General features: G+C 41.7%; 27 non-coding genes and 1 pseudogene across 27 annotated transcripts; all 28 read left to right on the top strand.

Moving 5' to 3' along the window:
• Window positions 1–2,212: 2,212 nt before the first annotated feature.
• LOC146031601 (5S ribosomal RNA) lies at window positions 2,213–2,331 on the top strand. The gene has a single exon (XR_014457064.1). It is a non-coding gene; the product is annotated as a 5S ribosomal RNA (ribosomal RNA).
• Window positions 2,332–2,675: 344 nt separating this feature from the next.
• Window positions 2,676–2,794, top strand: LOC146030607 (5S ribosomal RNA). The gene has a single exon (XR_014456097.1). It is a non-coding gene; the product is annotated as a 5S ribosomal RNA (ribosomal RNA).
• A 346-nt stretch (window positions 2,795–3,140) lies between these two features.
• LOC146031224 (5S ribosomal RNA) lies at window positions 3,141–3,259 on the top strand. Its single transcript, XR_014456695.1, has one exon. It is a non-coding gene; the product is annotated as a 5S ribosomal RNA (ribosomal RNA).
• A 342-nt stretch (window positions 3,260–3,601) lies between these two features.
• On the top strand, window positions 3,602–3,720 carry LOC146030690 (5S ribosomal RNA). Its single transcript, XR_014456181.1, has one exon. It is a non-coding gene; the product is annotated as a 5S ribosomal RNA (ribosomal RNA).
• Window positions 3,721–4,065: 345 nt separating this feature from the next.
• Window positions 4,066–4,184, top strand: LOC146030606 (5S ribosomal RNA). The gene has a single exon (XR_014456095.1). It is a non-coding gene; the product is annotated as a 5S ribosomal RNA (ribosomal RNA).
• Window positions 4,185–4,528: 344 nt separating this feature from the next.
• On the top strand, window positions 4,529–4,647 carry LOC146031817 (5S ribosomal RNA). The gene has a single exon (XR_014457270.1). It is a non-coding gene; the product is annotated as a 5S ribosomal RNA (ribosomal RNA).
• A 342-nt stretch (window positions 4,648–4,989) lies between these two features.
• LOC146033748 (5S ribosomal RNA) lies at window positions 4,990–5,108 on the top strand. Its single transcript, XR_014459157.1, has one exon. It is a non-coding gene; the product is annotated as a 5S ribosomal RNA (ribosomal RNA).
• A 345-nt stretch (window positions 5,109–5,453) lies between these two features.
• LOC146030605 (5S ribosomal RNA) lies at window positions 5,454–5,572 on the top strand. The gene has a single exon (XR_014456094.1). It is a non-coding gene; the product is annotated as a 5S ribosomal RNA (ribosomal RNA).
• A 346-nt stretch (window positions 5,573–5,918) lies between these two features.
• Window positions 5,919–6,037, top strand: LOC146033849 (5S ribosomal RNA). The gene has a single exon (XR_014459257.1). It is a non-coding gene; the product is annotated as a 5S ribosomal RNA (ribosomal RNA).
• Window positions 6,038–6,379: 342 nt separating this feature from the next.
• Window positions 6,380–6,498, top strand: LOC146030689 (5S ribosomal RNA). The gene has a single exon (XR_014456180.1). It is a non-coding gene; the product is annotated as a 5S ribosomal RNA (ribosomal RNA).
• Window positions 6,499–6,843: 345 nt separating this feature from the next.
• Window positions 6,844–6,962, top strand: LOC146030604 (5S ribosomal RNA). Its single transcript, XR_014456093.1, has one exon. It is a non-coding gene; the product is annotated as a 5S ribosomal RNA (ribosomal RNA).
• A 344-nt stretch (window positions 6,963–7,306) lies between these two features.
• LOC146034040 (5S ribosomal RNA) lies at window positions 7,307–7,425 on the top strand. The gene has a single exon (XR_014459446.1). It is a non-coding gene; the product is annotated as a 5S ribosomal RNA (ribosomal RNA).
• A 342-nt stretch (window positions 7,426–7,767) lies between these two features.
• On the top strand, window positions 7,768–7,886 carry LOC146031111 (5S ribosomal RNA). Its single transcript, XR_014456586.1, has one exon. It is a non-coding gene; the product is annotated as a 5S ribosomal RNA (ribosomal RNA).
• Window positions 7,887–8,231: 345 nt separating this feature from the next.
• Window positions 8,232–8,350, top strand: LOC146031600 (5S ribosomal RNA). Its single transcript, XR_014457063.1, has one exon. It is a non-coding gene; the product is annotated as a 5S ribosomal RNA (ribosomal RNA).
• Window positions 8,351–8,694: 344 nt separating this feature from the next.
• On the top strand, window positions 8,695–8,813 carry LOC146032804 (5S ribosomal RNA). Its single transcript, XR_014458222.1, has one exon. It is a non-coding gene; the product is annotated as a 5S ribosomal RNA (ribosomal RNA).
• A 346-nt stretch (window positions 8,814–9,159) lies between these two features.
• On the top strand, window positions 9,160–9,278 carry LOC146031816 (5S ribosomal RNA). Its single transcript, XR_014457269.1, has one exon. It is a non-coding gene; the product is annotated as a 5S ribosomal RNA (ribosomal RNA).
• A 342-nt stretch (window positions 9,279–9,620) lies between these two features.
• LOC146030688 (5S ribosomal RNA) lies at window positions 9,621–9,739 on the top strand. The gene has a single exon (XR_014456179.1). It is a non-coding gene; the product is annotated as a 5S ribosomal RNA (ribosomal RNA).
• Window positions 9,740–10,084: 345 nt separating this feature from the next.
• LOC146030603 (5S ribosomal RNA) lies at window positions 10,085–10,203 on the top strand. The gene has a single exon (XR_014456092.1). It is a non-coding gene; the product is annotated as a 5S ribosomal RNA (ribosomal RNA).
• A 344-nt stretch (window positions 10,204–10,547) lies between these two features.
• On the top strand, window positions 10,548–10,666 carry LOC146031815 (5S ribosomal RNA). Its single transcript, XR_014457268.1, has one exon. It is a non-coding gene; the product is annotated as a 5S ribosomal RNA (ribosomal RNA).
• Window positions 10,667–11,008: 342 nt separating this feature from the next.
• On the top strand, window positions 11,009–11,128 carry LOC146028449 (5S ribosomal RNA; annotated as a pseudogene).
• A 345-nt stretch (window positions 11,129–11,473) lies between these two features.
• LOC146034552 (5S ribosomal RNA) lies at window positions 11,474–11,592 on the top strand. Its single transcript, XR_014459957.1, has one exon. It is a non-coding gene; the product is annotated as a 5S ribosomal RNA (ribosomal RNA).
• A 344-nt stretch (window positions 11,593–11,936) lies between these two features.
• Window positions 11,937–12,055, top strand: LOC146033770 (5S ribosomal RNA). Its single transcript, XR_014459179.1, has one exon. It is a non-coding gene; the product is annotated as a 5S ribosomal RNA (ribosomal RNA).
• Window positions 12,056–12,397: 342 nt separating this feature from the next.
• On the top strand, window positions 12,398–12,516 carry LOC146030687 (5S ribosomal RNA). Its single transcript, XR_014456177.1, has one exon. It is a non-coding gene; the product is annotated as a 5S ribosomal RNA (ribosomal RNA).
• Window positions 12,517–12,861: 345 nt separating this feature from the next.
• On the top strand, window positions 12,862–12,980 carry LOC146032041 (5S ribosomal RNA). Its single transcript, XR_014457489.1, has one exon. It is a non-coding gene; the product is annotated as a 5S ribosomal RNA (ribosomal RNA).
• Window positions 12,981–13,326: 346 nt separating this feature from the next.
• On the top strand, window positions 13,327–13,445 carry LOC146031814 (5S ribosomal RNA). The gene has a single exon (XR_014457267.1). It is a non-coding gene; the product is annotated as a 5S ribosomal RNA (ribosomal RNA).
• A 342-nt stretch (window positions 13,446–13,787) lies between these two features.
• LOC146030504 (5S ribosomal RNA) lies at window positions 13,788–13,906 on the top strand. The gene has a single exon (XR_014455995.1). It is a non-coding gene; the product is annotated as a 5S ribosomal RNA (ribosomal RNA).
• A 345-nt stretch (window positions 13,907–14,251) lies between these two features.
• On the top strand, window positions 14,252–14,370 carry LOC146030602 (5S ribosomal RNA). Its single transcript, XR_014456091.1, has one exon. It is a non-coding gene; the product is annotated as a 5S ribosomal RNA (ribosomal RNA).
• A 345-nt stretch (window positions 14,371–14,715) lies between these two features.
• Window positions 14,716–14,834, top strand: LOC146031050 (5S ribosomal RNA). Its single transcript, XR_014456527.1, has one exon. It is a non-coding gene; the product is annotated as a 5S ribosomal RNA (ribosomal RNA).
• The last annotated feature ends 216 nt before the right edge of the window (window positions 14,835–15,050 follow it).

Below are 15,050 nucleotides of genomic sequence, written 5' to 3'. Positions count from 1 at the left end.
GTAAGGAAGTAGGGTGGCATGGGAGTTCAGATATAGAGAGGAGATGTCTGTGTCAGCATAGGGGGCATCAAGTGTCAGCCCAATCCTGGCTGAGGGGCTGGGGGCGCTTCTGCCGTTGGGTTCCTGTAGTTGAGATGTCCCATTCTAGCAGGAGTTTCATTCCAGCTTCTAAGGTGGGCACATTGTAGGTGGTGTCTTCGTGTGTAATGATCAGCTTCACGGGGAACCCCCAACGGTATCGGATTTCGTGAGCGCGCAGTGCCATAGTGATAGGGGCGAAGGCTCTTCTGTTAGCCAGGGTCGCAGGGGAGAAATCTTGGAACAACTGGAGGCCTCCCAAAGTGTCGGATCTCTTTGCTTCACGTGCTGCTTTCAAGAGTTGTTCTTTAACTGTGAAGAAGTGGACCCGGAGGAGGGTGTCTTTGGGTAGGTCGGCTGGGATTGTTTTGGGTCTCGGCAGGCGGTGGATGCGGTCGATGAGGAGATCTTTGGGATTAGCGGAGGGAAGAAGTCTGGAGAACAGTGCCGTAGCATAGCCTTCGAGTTCGGCATTGGTCACTGACTCTGGGATGCCCCTGATCTTGATGTTGTTCCGCCTAGACCTGTCCTCCAGGTCCGCGAGCTTGGCTTTGAATTGGGTGATTTCAGTTTGCTGGCGGTCATAAGAAGATATAAGACCATTGTGGGATGCGACCAACTCCTCCATTTTCTTCTCTAGGTGGTCCGTTCTGTCTCCGATCGCCACCAGCTCGGTTTTAACCTCTCGGATGGCCATCTTTAGGTCTTTGGCTATCTCTGCTTGGAATGCAGAGAAGACCTGGCAGAGAGACTTTACTGTGACCGGTTCGTCGGAGTCAGCATCTATACCTGTCAGCCCAGTAGGGGGACCATGGTCCGCATGGACCTCCATGGGGATGTGTGCATGCTGCACGGGGCTTGTTTGCAGGAGAGGGGCTTGGGAAGTTTTCTTGGCGGACATGCTTATTTTGGTTAGGGCGACCTCCTTGGGTCTCTTTGGAGGCATATTGGAGCTAGGCACTGATTGCGCAGTTGGTGAGGATATAGTATTAATCACCGTGGGGGTTCCTACAGCAGGTTATTACTTCATATATAGTGTAAGTTGTAGTCGTCACGGGGCGGCAGCCATAAGATGTGGGAATTCACATTAGAGCCTGAATAGGGGTGCTGCAGATAGGGACTATCTGGGGTGCGCTATGTCACAGCTCCCTAGGGTGAGCTTGGTGGCACTTGTGGTGTTTTGAGAGATGAAATTATCCCTGTGTCTGGGATATGGGCTAATGAGTGTTCAAGGGTTCAGCAGAGTGTTGTATTGGTGCTTAGTGCCTCCGGGGAGATTGAAGCAGGGTGGGCTGTATACAGGTCCCAGGAGTGCGCCCGCAATTGGTAGTGAAAGAGGGGTCTGCAGGTAGTATAGGGAGTAATTCAGCCCTGTGGTTGATGGGTGAGGGTAGCCCCAAAAGGGGTTTTGAAGACTTGTGGAGTAGCTGCTGGGGGCTGCAAGCCCAGGTGAGGATGAGGGGAAAATGGCGGAGCCACGTGGGGTTGCGGGGATGGCCGGGTCCAGCCGCGGCTAGGTAGAGGGTGATAGGCGGCGTGAGGTGCTCCCCGTATGGGGTCAATCTCAGGTAGTGGCGGACTCCACTTACCAGAGGCGTGAAGGCTCTGTGACACCCGGTGTTAGGGGTTGGACGCCTGCTTCCTTTGGTCCGGCGCGCTGCGGGTGAGATATGCGCTCCGATCCGTCGGTCAGCTCAGCAGCAGGTGAGAGGACTTGGTGGGGGAGCTTGCTGGGCGGCTAGTCGGCTAGTCGGAGGGCACGGAGGAGTCTCCTGTTGGCCGTGCTGGAGCGTCGTCTGCCGCGTCACCGCTCCGTCTTCCTCCCCGAACTCGAGGCCCCGGCTTCTATCTCCGGACCAGGCCGCAACCTGCAGCAGCACTTAAAAGTGCTGCCCGGCTCTGCGACCTCGGACCAGGTCAGGCGGGGGGTGTAGGGAGGGCTAGTAGGAGGGTGGGGAGGCAATCTGGAGCGGGTAGGGATAATTTAGAGGGGAAAAACGCTAGGTTATCCAGGAGCTCCGGAGAAGCACGTCTGCTCAGCCAGCGTGCCAGGCCACGCCCCCCCGTTAGGAAACTTTTTTATTAACATACCTGGTTACAGAAGTAGAAGAGGGCAAATAAGTGCCTGTATCTCACCTACAGCCATACCACATTGGATACGCCCAATCTCGTCTGATCTTGGAAGCTAAGCAGTGTTGGGCCTGGTTAGTACTTAGGTGGGAGACCACATGGGAACACCAGGTGCTGTAGTTTTTTTCCCATTACTGGCAAATTTTTTGATTCTCTAGCTATTTAAATTGGAAACTTTTTCTTTTTATTGCCGATACAGACATTTGGAAGAGGTCAAACAGACACAATAGCCATCACCTAAAAACTTACCACACTGTTTCGGCCCAATTCCAACTGCTTTTGGCAGCTAAACAGTGTTGAGCCTCTTTAGTAGATTAATTTGAGACCACCTGCTTATATCATGTCCTGTAGGTCTTTTTACATTACCAACACATGATTTTTTTCAGTAAGCCAAAACTGTTAGGAAACTTTTTTATTAGCTTACCTGGTTATAGAAGTAGAAGAGGGCAAAAAAGTGCTTGTATTTCACCTACAGCCATACCACATTGGATACGCCCAATCTCGTCTGATCTTGGAAGCTAAGCAGTGTTGGGCCTGGTTAGTACTTAGGTGGGAGACCACATGGGAACACCAGGTGCTGTAGGTTTTTTTCCCATTACTGGCAAATTGTTTTGATTCTCTAGCTATTTAAATTGGAAACTTTTTCTTTTTATTGCCGATACAGACATTTGTAAGAGGTCAAACAGACAAAATAGCCATCACCTAAAAACTTACCACACTGTTTCGGCCCAATTCCAACTGCTTTTGGCAGCTAAACAGTGTTGAGCCTCTTTAGTAGATTAATTTGAGACCACCTGCTTATATCATGTCCTGTAGGTCTTTTTACATTACCAACACATGATTTTTTTCAGTAAGCCAAAACTGTTAGGAAACTTTTTTATTAGCTTACCTGGTTATAGAAGTAGAAGAGGGCAAAAAAGTGCTTGTATTTCACCTACAGCCATACCACATTGGATACGCCCAATCTCATCTGATCTTGGAAGCTAAGCAGTGTTGGGCCTGGTTAGTACTTGGGTGGGAGACCACATGGGAACACCCGGTGCTGTAGGATTTTTTCCATTACTTGCAAATTGTTTTTATTCTCAAGCTATTTAAATTGGAAACTTTTTTTTATTGCCAGTACAGACATTTGGAAGAGGTCAAACAGACACAATAGCCATCACCTAAAAACTTACCACATTGTTAAGGCCCAATTCCAACTGCTTTTGGCAGCTAAACAGTGTTGAGCCTTTTTAGTAGAATAATTTGGGACCACCTGCTTATATCATGTCCTGTAGGTCTTTTTACATTACCAACACATGATTTTTTTCAGTAAGCCAAAACAGTTAGGAAACATTTTTATTAGCTTACCTGGTTATAGAAGTAGAAGAGGGCAAAATAGTGCCTGTATCTCACCTACAGCCATACCACATTGGATACGCCCAATCTCGTCTGATCTTGGAAGCTAAGCAGTGTTGGGCCTGGTTAGTACTTGGGTGGGAGACCATATGGGAACACCAGGTGCTGTAGGTTTTTTCCGATTACTGGCAAATTGTTTTTATTCTCTAGCTATTTAAATTGGAAACTTTTTCTTTTTATTGCCGATACAGACATTTGGGAGAGGTCAAACAGACACAATAGTCATCACCTAAAGACTTACCACACTGTTTCGGCCCAATTCCAACTGCTTTTGGCAGCTAAACAGTGTTGAGCCTCTTTAGTAGATTAATTTGAGACCACCTGCTTATATCATGTCATGTAGGTCTTTTTACATTACCAACACATGATTTTTTTCAGTAAGCCAATACAGTTAGGAAACTTTTTTATTAACTTACCTGGTTATAGAAGTAGAAGAGGGCAAAAAAGTGCCTGTATCTCACCTACAGCCATACCACATTGGATACGCCCAATCTCGTCTGATCTTGGAAGCTAAGCAGTGTTGGGCCTGGTTAGTACTTAGGTGGGAGACCACATGGGAACACCAGGTGCTGTAGGTTTTTTCCCATTACTGGCAATTTTTTTGATTCTCTAGCTATTTAAATTGGAAACTTTTTCTTTTTATTGCCGATACAGACATTTGGAAGAGGTCAAACAGACACAATAGCCATCACCTAAAAACTTACCACACTGTTTCGGCCCAATTCCAACTGCTTTTGGCAGCTAAACAGTGTTGAGCCTCTTTAGTAGATTAATTTGAGACCACCTGCTTATATCATGTCCTGTAGGTCTTTTTACATTACCAACACATGATTTTTTTCAGTAAGCCAAAACTGTTAGGAAACTTTTTTATTAGCTTACCTGGTTATAGAAGTAGAAGAGGGCAAAAAAGTGCTTGTATTTCACCTACAGCCATACCACATTGGATACGCCCAATCTCGTCTGATCTTGGAAGCTAAGCAGTGTTGGGCCTGGTTAGTACTTGGGTGGGAGACCACATGGGAACACCCGGTGCTGTAGGATTTTTTCCATTACTGGCAAATTGTTTTTATTCTCTAGCTATTTAAATTGGAAACTTTTTTTTATTGCCAGTACAGACATTTGGAAGAGGTCAAACAGACACAATAGCCATCACCTAAAAACTTACCACATTGTTAAGGCCCAATTCCAACTGCTTTTGGCAGCTAAACAGTGTTGAGCCTTTTTAGTAGATTAATTTGAGACCACCTGCTTATATCATGTCCTGTAGGTCTTTTTACATTACCAACACATGATTTTTTTCAGTAAGCCAAAACAGTTAGGAAACTTTTTTATTAACTTACCTGGTTATAGAAGTAGAAGAGGGCAAAAAAGTGCCTGTATCTCACCTACAGCCATACCACATTGGATATGCTTAATCTCGTCTGATCTTGGAAGCTAAGCAGTGTTGGGCCTGGTTAGTACTTGGGTGGGAGACCATATGGGAACACCAGGTGCTGTAGGTTTTTTCCCATTACTGGCAAATTGTTTTTATTCTCTAGCTATTTAAATTGGAAACTTTTTCTTTTTATTGCCGATACAGACATTTGGGAGAGGTCAAACAGACACAATAGTCATCACCTAAAGACTTACCACACTGTTTCGGCCCAATTCCAACTGCTTTTGGCAGCTAAACAGTGTTGAGCCTCTTTAGTAGATTAATTTGAGACCACCTGCTTATATCATGTCCTGTAGGTCTTTTTACATTACCAACACATGATTTTTTTCAGTAAGCCAAAACTGTTAGGAAACTTTTTTATTAGCTTACCTCGTTATAGAAGTAGAAGAGGGCAAAAAAGTGCTTGTATTTCACCTACAGCCATACCACATTGGATACGCCCAATCTCGTCTGATCTTGGAAGCTAAGCAGTGTTGGGCCTGGTTAGTACTTAGGTGGGAGACCACATGGGAACACCAGGTGCTGTAGGTTTTTTTCCCATTACTGGCAAATTGTTTTGATTCTCTAGCTATTTAAATTGGAAACTTTTTCTTTTTATTGCCGATACAGACATTTGTAAGAGGTCAAACAGACAAAATAGCCATCACCTAAAAACTTACCACACTGTTTCGGCCCAATTCCAACTGCTTTTGGCAGCTAAACAGTGTTGAGCCTCTTTAGTAGATTAATTTGAGACCACCTGCTTATATCATGTCCTGTAGGTCTTTTTACATTACCAACACATGATTTTTTTCAGTAAGCCAAAACTGTTAGGAAACTTTTTTATTAGCTTACCTGGTTATAGAAGTAGAAGAGGGCAAAAAAGTGCTTGTATTTCACCTACAGCCATACCACATTGGATACGCCCAATCTCGTCTGATATTGGAAGCTAAGCAGTGTTGGGCCTGGTTAGTACTTGGGTGGGAGACCACATGGGAACACCCGGTGCTGTAGGATTTTTTCCATTACTTGCAAATTGTTTTTATTCTCAAGCTATTTAAATTGGAAACTTTTTTTTATTGCCAGTACAGACATTTGGAAGAGGTCAAACAGACACAATAGCCATCACCTAAAAACTTACCACATTGTTAAGGCCCAATTCCAACTGCTTTTGGCAGCTAAACAGTGTTGAGCCTTTTTAGTAGATTAATTTGGGACCACCTGCTTATATCATGTCCTGTAGGTCTTTTTACATTACCAACACATGATTTTTTTCAGTAAGCCAAAACAGTTAGGAAACATTTTTATTAGCTTACCTGGTTATAGAAGTAGAAGAGGGCAAAATAGTGCCTGTATCTCACCTACAGCCATACCACATTGGATACGCCCAATCTCGTCTGATCTTGGAAGCTAAGCAGTGTTGGGCCTGGTTAGTACTTGGGTGGGAGACCATATGGGAACACCAGGTGCTGTAGGTTTTTTCCGATTACTGGCAAATTGTTTTTATTCTCTAGCTATTTAAATTGGAAACTTTTTCTTTTTATTGCCGATACAGACATTTGGGAGAGGTCAAACAGACACAATAGTCATCACCTAAAGACTTACCACACTGTTTCGGCCCAATTCCAACTGCTTTTGGCAGCTAAACAGTGTTGAGCCTCTTTAGTAGATTAATTTGAGACCACCTGCTTATATCATGTCATGTAGGTCTTTTTACATTACCAACACATGATTTTTTTCAGTAAGCCAATACAGTTAGGAAACTTTTTTATTAACTTACCTGGTTATAGAAGTAGAAGAGGGCAAAAAAGTGCCTGTATCTCACCTACAGCCATACCACATTGGATACGCCCAATCTCGTCTGATCTTGGAAGCTAAGCAGTGTTGGGCCTGGTTAGTACTTAGGTGGGAGACCACATGGGAACACCAGGTGCTGTAGGTTTTTTCCCATTACTGGCAATTTTTTTGATTCTCTAGCTATTTAAATTGGAAACTTTTTCTTTTTATTGCCGATACAGACATTTGGGAGAGGTCAAACAGACACAATAGTCATCACCTAAAGACTTACCACACTGTTTCGGCCCAATTCCAACTGCTTTTGGCAGCTAAACAGTGTTGAGCCTCTTTAGTAGATTAATTTGAGACCACCTGCTTATATCATGTCATGTAGGTCTTTTTACATTACCAACACATGATTTTTTTCAGTAAGCCAAAACTGTTAGGAAACTTTTTTATTAGCTTACCTCGTTATAGAAGTAGAAGAGGGCAAAAAAGTGCTTGTATTTCATCTATAGCTATACCACATTGGATACGCCCAATCTCGTCTGATCTTGGAAGCTAAGCAGTGTTGGGCCTGGTTAGTACTTGGGTGGGAGACCACATGGGAACACCCGGTGCTGTAGGATTTTTTCCATTACTGGCAAATTGTTTTTATTCTCTAGCTATTTAAATTGGAAACTTTTTTTTATTGCCAGTACAGATATTTGGAAGAGGTCAAACAGACACAATAGCCATCACCTAAAAACTTACCACATTGTTAAGGCCCAATTCCAACTGCTTTTGGCAGCTAAACAGTGTTGAGCCTTTTTAGTAGATTAATTTGAGACCACCTGCTTATATCATGTCCTGTAGGTCTTTTTACATTACCAACACATGATTTTTTTCAGTAAGCCAAAACAGTTAGGAAACATTTTTATTAGCTTACCTGGTTATAGAAGTAGAAGAGGGCAAAATAGTGCCTGTATCTCACCTACAGCCATACCACATTGGATACGCCCAATCTCATCTGATCTTGGAAGCTAAGCAGTGTTGGGCCTGGTTAGTACTTGGGTGGGAGACCATATGCGAACACCAGGTGCTGTAGGTTTTTTCCCATTACTGGCAAATTGTTTTTATTCTCTAGTTATTTAAATTGGAAACTTTTTCTTTTTATTGCCGATACAGACATTTGGGAGAGGTCAAACAGACACAATAGTCATCACCTAAAGACTTACCACACTGTTTCGGCCCAATTCCAACTGCTTTTGGCAGCTAAACAGTGTTGAGCCTCTTTAGTAGATTAATTTGAGACCACCTGCTTATATCATGTCATGTAGGTCTTTTTACATTACCAACACATGATTTTTTTCAGTAAGCCAATACAGTTAGGAAACTTTTTTATTAACATACCTGGTTACAGAAGTAGAAGAGGGCAAAAAAGTGCCTGTATCTCACCTACAGCCATACCACATTGGATACGCCCAATCTCGTCTGATCTTGGAAGCTAAGCAGTGTTGGGCCTGGTTAGTACTTAGGTGGGAGACCACATGGGAACACCAGGTGCTGTAGTTTTTTTCCCATTACTGGCAAATTTTTTGATTCTCTAGCTATTTAAATTGGAAACTTTTTCTTTTTATTGCCGATACAGACATTTGGAAGAGGTCAAACAGACACAATAGCCATCACCTAAAAACTTACCACACTGTTTCGGCCCAATTCCAACTGCTTTTGGCAGCTAAACAGTGTTGAGCCTCTTTAGTAGATTAATTTGAGACCACCTGCTTATATCATGTCCTGTAGGTCTTTTTACATTACCAACACATGATTTTTTTCAGTAAGCCAAAACTGTTAGGAAACTTTTTTATTAGCTTACCTGGTTATAGAAGTAGAAGAGGGCAAAAAAGTGCTTGTATTTCACCTACAGCCATACCACATTGGATACGCCCAATCTCGTCTGATCTTGGAAGCTAAGCAGTGTTGGGCCTGGTTAGTACTTAGGTGGGAGACCACATGGGGACACCAGGTGCTGTAGGTTTTTTTCCCATTACTGGCAAATTGTTTTGATTCTCTAGCTATTTAAATTGGAAACTTTTTCTTTTTATTGCCGATACAGACATTTGTAAGAGGTCAAACAGACAAAATAGCCATCACCTAAAAACTTACCACACTGTTTCGGCCCAATTCCAACTGCTTTTGGCAGCTAAACAGTGTTGAGCCTCTTTAGTAGATTAATTTGAGACCACCTGCTTATATCATGTCCTGTAGGTCTTTTTACATTACCAACACATGATTTTTTTCAGTAAGCCAAAACTGTTAGGAAACTTTTTTATTAGCTTACCTGGTTATAGAAGTAGAAGAGGGCAAAAAAGTGCTTGTATTTCACCTACAGCCATACCACATTGGATACGCCCAATCTCGTCTGATCTTGGAAGCTAAGCAGTGTTGGGCCTGGTTAGTACTTGGGTGGGAGACCACATGGGAACACCCGGTGCTGTAGGATTTTTTCCATTACTTGCAAATTGTTTTTATTCTCAAGCTATTTAAATTGGAAACTTTTTTTTATTGCCAGTACAGACATTTGGAAGAGGTCAAACAGACACAATAGCCATCACCTAAAAACTTACCACATTGTTAAGGCCCAATTCCAACTGCTTTTGGCAGCTAAACAGTGTTGAGCCTTTTTAGTAGATTAATTTGGGACCACCTGCTTATATCATGTCCTGTAGGTCTTTTTACATTACCAACACATGATTTTTTTCAGTAAGCCAAAACAGTTAGGAAACATTTTTATTAGCTTACCTGGTTATAGAAGTAGAAGAGGGCAAAATAGTGCCTGTATCTCACCTACAGCCATACCACATTGGATACGCCCAATCTCGTCTGATCTTGGAAGCTAAGCAGTGTTGGGCCTGGTTAGTACTTGGGTGGGAGACCATATGGGAACACCAGGTGCTGTAGGTTTTTTCCGATTACTGGCAAATTGTTTTTATTCTCTAGCTATTTAAATTGGAAACTTTTTCTTTTTATTGCCGATACAGACATTTGGGAGAGGTCAAACAGACACAATAGTCATCACCTAAAGACTTACCACACTGTTTCGGCCCAATTCCAACTGCTTTTGGCAGCTAAACAGTGTTGAGCCTCTTTAGTAGATTAATTTGAGACCACCTGCTTATATCATGTCATGTAGGTCTTTTTACATTATCAACACATGATTTTTTTCAGTAAGCCAATACAGTTAGGAAACTTTTTTATTAACTTACCTGGTTATAGAAGTAGAAGAGGGCAAAAAAGTGCCTGTATCTCACCTACAGCCATACCACATTGGATACGCCCAATCTCGTCTGATCTTGGAAGCTAAGCAGTGTTGGGCCTGGTTAGTACTTAGGTGGGAGACCACATGGGAACACCAGGTGCTGTAGGTTTTTTCCCATTACTGGCAATTTTTTTGATTCTCTAGCTATTTAAATTGGAAACTTTTTCTTTTTATTGCCGATACAGACATTTGGAAGAGGTCAAACAGACACAATAGCCATCACCTAAAAACTTACCACACTGTTTCGGCCCAATTCCAACTGCTTTTGGCAGCTAAACAGTGTTGAGCCTCTTTAGTAGATTAATTTGAGACCACCTGCTTATATCATGTCCTGTAGGTCTTTTTACATTACCAACACATGATTTTTTTCAGTAAGCCAAAACTGTTAGGAAACTTTTTTATTAGCTTACCTGGTTATAGAAGTAGAAGAGGGCAAAAAAGTGCTTGTATTTCACCTACAGCCATACCACATTGGATACGCCCAATCTCGTCTGATCTTGGAAGCTAAGCAGTGTTGGGCCTGGTTAGTACTTGGGTGGGAGACCACATGGGAACACCCGGTGCTGTAGGATTTTTTCCATTACTGGCAAATTGTTTTTATTCTCTAGCTATTTAAATTGGAAACTTTTTTTTATTGCCAGTACAGACATTTGGAAGAGGTCAAACAGACACAATAGCCATCACCTAAAAACTTACCACATTGTTAAGGCCCAATTCCAACTACTTTTGGCAGCTAAACAGTGTTGAGCCTTTTTAGTAGATTAATTTGAGACCACCTGCTTATATCATGTACTGTAGGTCTTTTTACATTACCAACACATGATTTTTTTCAGTAAGCCAAAACAGTTAGGAAACTTTTTTATTAACTTACCTGGTTATAGAAGTAGAAGAGGGCAAAAAAGTGCGTGTGTCTCACCTACAGCCATACCACATTGGATATGCCTAATCTCGTCTGATCTTGGAAGCTAAGCAGTGTTGGGCCTGGTTAGTTTCTTGGGTGGGAGACCATATGGGAACACCAGGTGCTGTAGGTTTTTTCCCATTACTGGCAAATTGTTTTTATTCTCTAGCTATTTAAATTGGAAACTTTTTCTTTTTATTGCCGATACAGACATTTGGGAGAGGTCAAACAGACACAATAGTCATCACCTAAAGACTTACCACACTGTTTCGGCCCAATTCCAACTGCTTTTGGCAGCTAAACAGTGTTGAGCCTCTTTAGTAGATTAATTTGAGACCACCTGCTTATATCATGTCATGTAGGTCTTTTTACATTACCAACACATGATTTTTTTCAGTAAGCCAAAACAGTTAGGAAACTTTTTTATTAACTTACCTGGTTATAGAAGTAGAAGAGGGCAAAAAAGTGCCTGTATCTCACCTACAGCCATACCACATTGGATATGCCTAATCTCGTCTGATATTGGAAGCTAAGCAGTGTTGGGCCTGGTTAGTACTTAGGTGGGAGACCACATGGGAACACCAGGTGCTGTAGGTTTTTTCCCATTACTGGCAAATTTTTTGATTCTCTAGCTATTTAAATTGGAAACTTTTTCTTTTTATTGCCGATACAGACATTTGGAAGAGGTCAAACAGACACAATAGCCATCACCTAAAAACTTACCACACTGTTTCGGCCCAATTCCAACTGCTTTTGGCAGCTAAACAGTGTTGAGCCTCTTTAGTAGATTAATTTGAGACCACCTGCTTATATCATGTCCTGTAGGTCTTTTTACATTACCAACACATGATTTTTTTCAGTAAGCCAAAACTGTTAGGAAACTTTTTTATTAGCTTACCTCGTTATAGAAGTAGAAGAGGGCAAAAAAGTGCTTGTATTTCACCTATAGCCATACTACATTGGATACGCCCAATCTCGTCTGATCTTGGAAGCTAAGCAGTGTTGGGCCTGGTTAGTACTTGGGTGGGAGACCACATGGGAACACCCGGTGCTGTAGGATTTTTTCCATTACTGGCAAATTGTTTTTATTCTCTAGCTATTTAAATTGGAAACTTTTTTTTATTGCCAGTACAGATATTTGGAAGAGGTCAAACAGACACAATAGCCATCACCTAAAAACTTACCACATTGTTAAGGCCCAATTCCAACTGCTTTTGGCAGCTAAACAGTGTTGAGCCTTTTTAGTAGATTAATTTGAGACCACCTGCTTATATCATGTCCTGTAGGTCTTTTTACATTACCAACACATGATTTTTTTCAGTAAGCCAAAACAGTTAGGAAACATTTTTATTAGCTTACCTGGTTATAGAAGTAGAAGAGGGCAAAATAGTGCCTGTATCTCACCTACAGCCATACCACATTGGATACGCCCAATCTCGTCTGATCTTGGAAGCTAAGCAGTGTTGGGCCTGGTTAGTACTTGGGTGGGAGACCATATGGGAACACCAGGTGCTGTAGGTTTTTTCCCATTACTGGCAAATTGTTTTTATTCTCTAGTTATTTAAATTGGAAACTTTTTCTTTTTATTGCCGATACAGACATTTGGGAGAGGTCAAACAGACACAATAGTCATCACCTAAAGACTTACCACACTGTTTCGGCCCAATTCCAACTGCTTTTGGCAGCTAAACAGTGTTGAGCCTCTTTAGTAGATTAATTTGAGACCACCTGCTTATATCATGTCCTGTAGGTCTTTTTACATTACCAACACATGATTTTTTTCAGTAAGCCAAAACTGTTAGGAAACTTTTTTATTAGCTTACCTGGTTATAGAAGTAGAAGAGGGCAAAAAAGTGCTTGTATTTCACCTACAGCCATACCACATTGGATATGCCCAATCTCGTCTGATCTTGGAAGCTAAGCAGTGTTGGGCCTGGTTAGTACTTAGGTGGGAGACCATATGGGAACACCAGGTGCTGTAGGTTTTTTTCCCATTACTGGCAAATTGTTTTGATTCTCTAGCTATTTAAATTGGAAACTTTTTCTTTTTATTGCCGATACAGACATTTGTAAGAGGTCAAACAGACAAAATAGCCATCACCTAAAAACTTACCACACTGTTTCGGCCCAATTCCAACTGCTTTTGGCAGCTAAACAGTGTTGAGCCTCTTTAGTAGATTAATTTGAGACCACCTGCTTATATCATGTCCTGTAGGTCTTTTTACATTACCAACACATGATTTTTTTCAGTAAGCCAAAACTGTTAGGAAACTTTTTTATTAGCTTACCTGGTTATAGAAGTAGAAGAGGGCAAAAAAGTGCTTGTATTTCACCTACAGCCATACCACATTGGATACGCCCAATCTCGTCTGATCTTGGAAGCTAAGCAGTGTTGGGCCTGGTTAGTACTTGGGTGGGAGACCACATGGGAACACCCGGTGCTGTAGGATTTTTTCCATTACTTGCAAATTGTTTTTATTCTCAAGCTATTTAAATTGGAAACTTTTTTTTATTGCCAGTACAGACATTTGGAAGAGGTCAAACAGACACAATAGCCATCACCTAAAAACTTACCACATTGTTAAGGCCCAATTCCAACTGCTTTTGGCAGCTAAACAGTGTTGAGCCTTTTTAGTAGATTAATTTGGGACCACCTGCTTATATCATGTCCTGTAGGTCTTTTTACATTACCAACACATGATTTTTTTCAGTAAGCCAAAACAGTTAGGAAACATTTTTATTAGCTTACCTGGTTATAGAAGTAGAAGAGGGCAAAATAGTGCCTGTATCTCACCTACAGCCATACCACATTGGATACGCCCAATCTCGTCTGATCTTGGAAGCTAAGCAGTGTTGGGCCTGGTTAGTACTTGGGTGGGAGACCATATGGGAAAACCAGGTGCTGTAGGTTTTTTCCGATTACTGGCAAATTGTTTTTATTCTCTAGCTATTTAAATTGGAAACTTTTTCTTTTTATTGCCGATACAGACATTTGGGAGAGGTCAAACAGACACAATAGTCATCACCTAAAGACTTACCACACTGTTTCGGCCCAATTCCAACTGCTTTTGGCAGCTAAACAGTGTTGAGCCTCTTTAGTAGATTAATTTGAGACCACCTGCTTATATCATGTCATGTAGGTCTTTTTACATTACCAACACATGATTTTTTTCAGTAAGCCAATACAGTTAGGAAACTTTTTTATTAACTTACCTGGTTATAGAAGTAGAAGAGGGCAAAAAAGTGCGTGTATCTCACCTACAGCCATACCACATTGGATACGCCCAATCTCGTCTGATCTTGGAAGCTAAGCAGTGTTGGGCCTGGTTAGTACTTAGGTGGGAGACCACATGGGAACACCAGGTGCTGTAGGTTTTTTCCCATTACTGGCAATTTTTTTGATTCTCTAGCTATTTAAATTGGAAACTTTTTCTTTTTATTGCCGATACAGACATTTGGAAGAGGTCAAACAGACACAATAGCCATCACCTAAAAACTTACCACACTGTTTCGGCCCAATTCCAACTGCTTTTGGCAGCTAAACAGTGTTGAGCCTCTTTAGTAGATTAATTTGAGACCACCTGCTTATATCATGTCCTGTAGGTCTTTTTACATTACCAACACATGATTTTTTTCAGTAAGCCAAAACTGTTAGGAAACTTTTTTTATTAGCTTACCTGGTTATAGAAGTAGAAGAGGGCAAAAAAGTGCTTGTATTTCACCTACAGCCATACCACACTGGATACGCCCAATCTCGTCTGATCTTGGAAGCTAAGCAGTGTTGGGCCTGGTTAGTACTTGGGTGGGAGACCACATGGGAACACCCGGTGCTGTAGGATTTTTTCCATTACTGGCAAATTGTTTTTATTCTCTAGCTATTTAAATTGGAAACTTTTTTTTATTGCCAGTACAGACATTTGGAAGAGGTCAAACAGACACAATAGCCATCACCTAAAAACTTACCACATTGTTAAGGCCCAATTCCAACTGCTTTTGGCAGCTAAACAGTGTTGAGCCTTTTTAGTAGATTAATTTGAGACCACCTGCTTATATCA

Source organism: Crinia signifera, chromosome 8, assembly GCF_055691185.1.
Source record: "Crinia signifera chromosome 8, ASM5569118v1, whole genome shotgun sequence".
NCBI lineage: Eukaryota > Metazoa > Chordata > Amphibia > Anura > Myobatrachidae > Crinia > Crinia signifera.
Note: the sequence above shows the minus strand (reverse complement) of the source record. Positions and strands in the feature narration are given on the sequence as shown.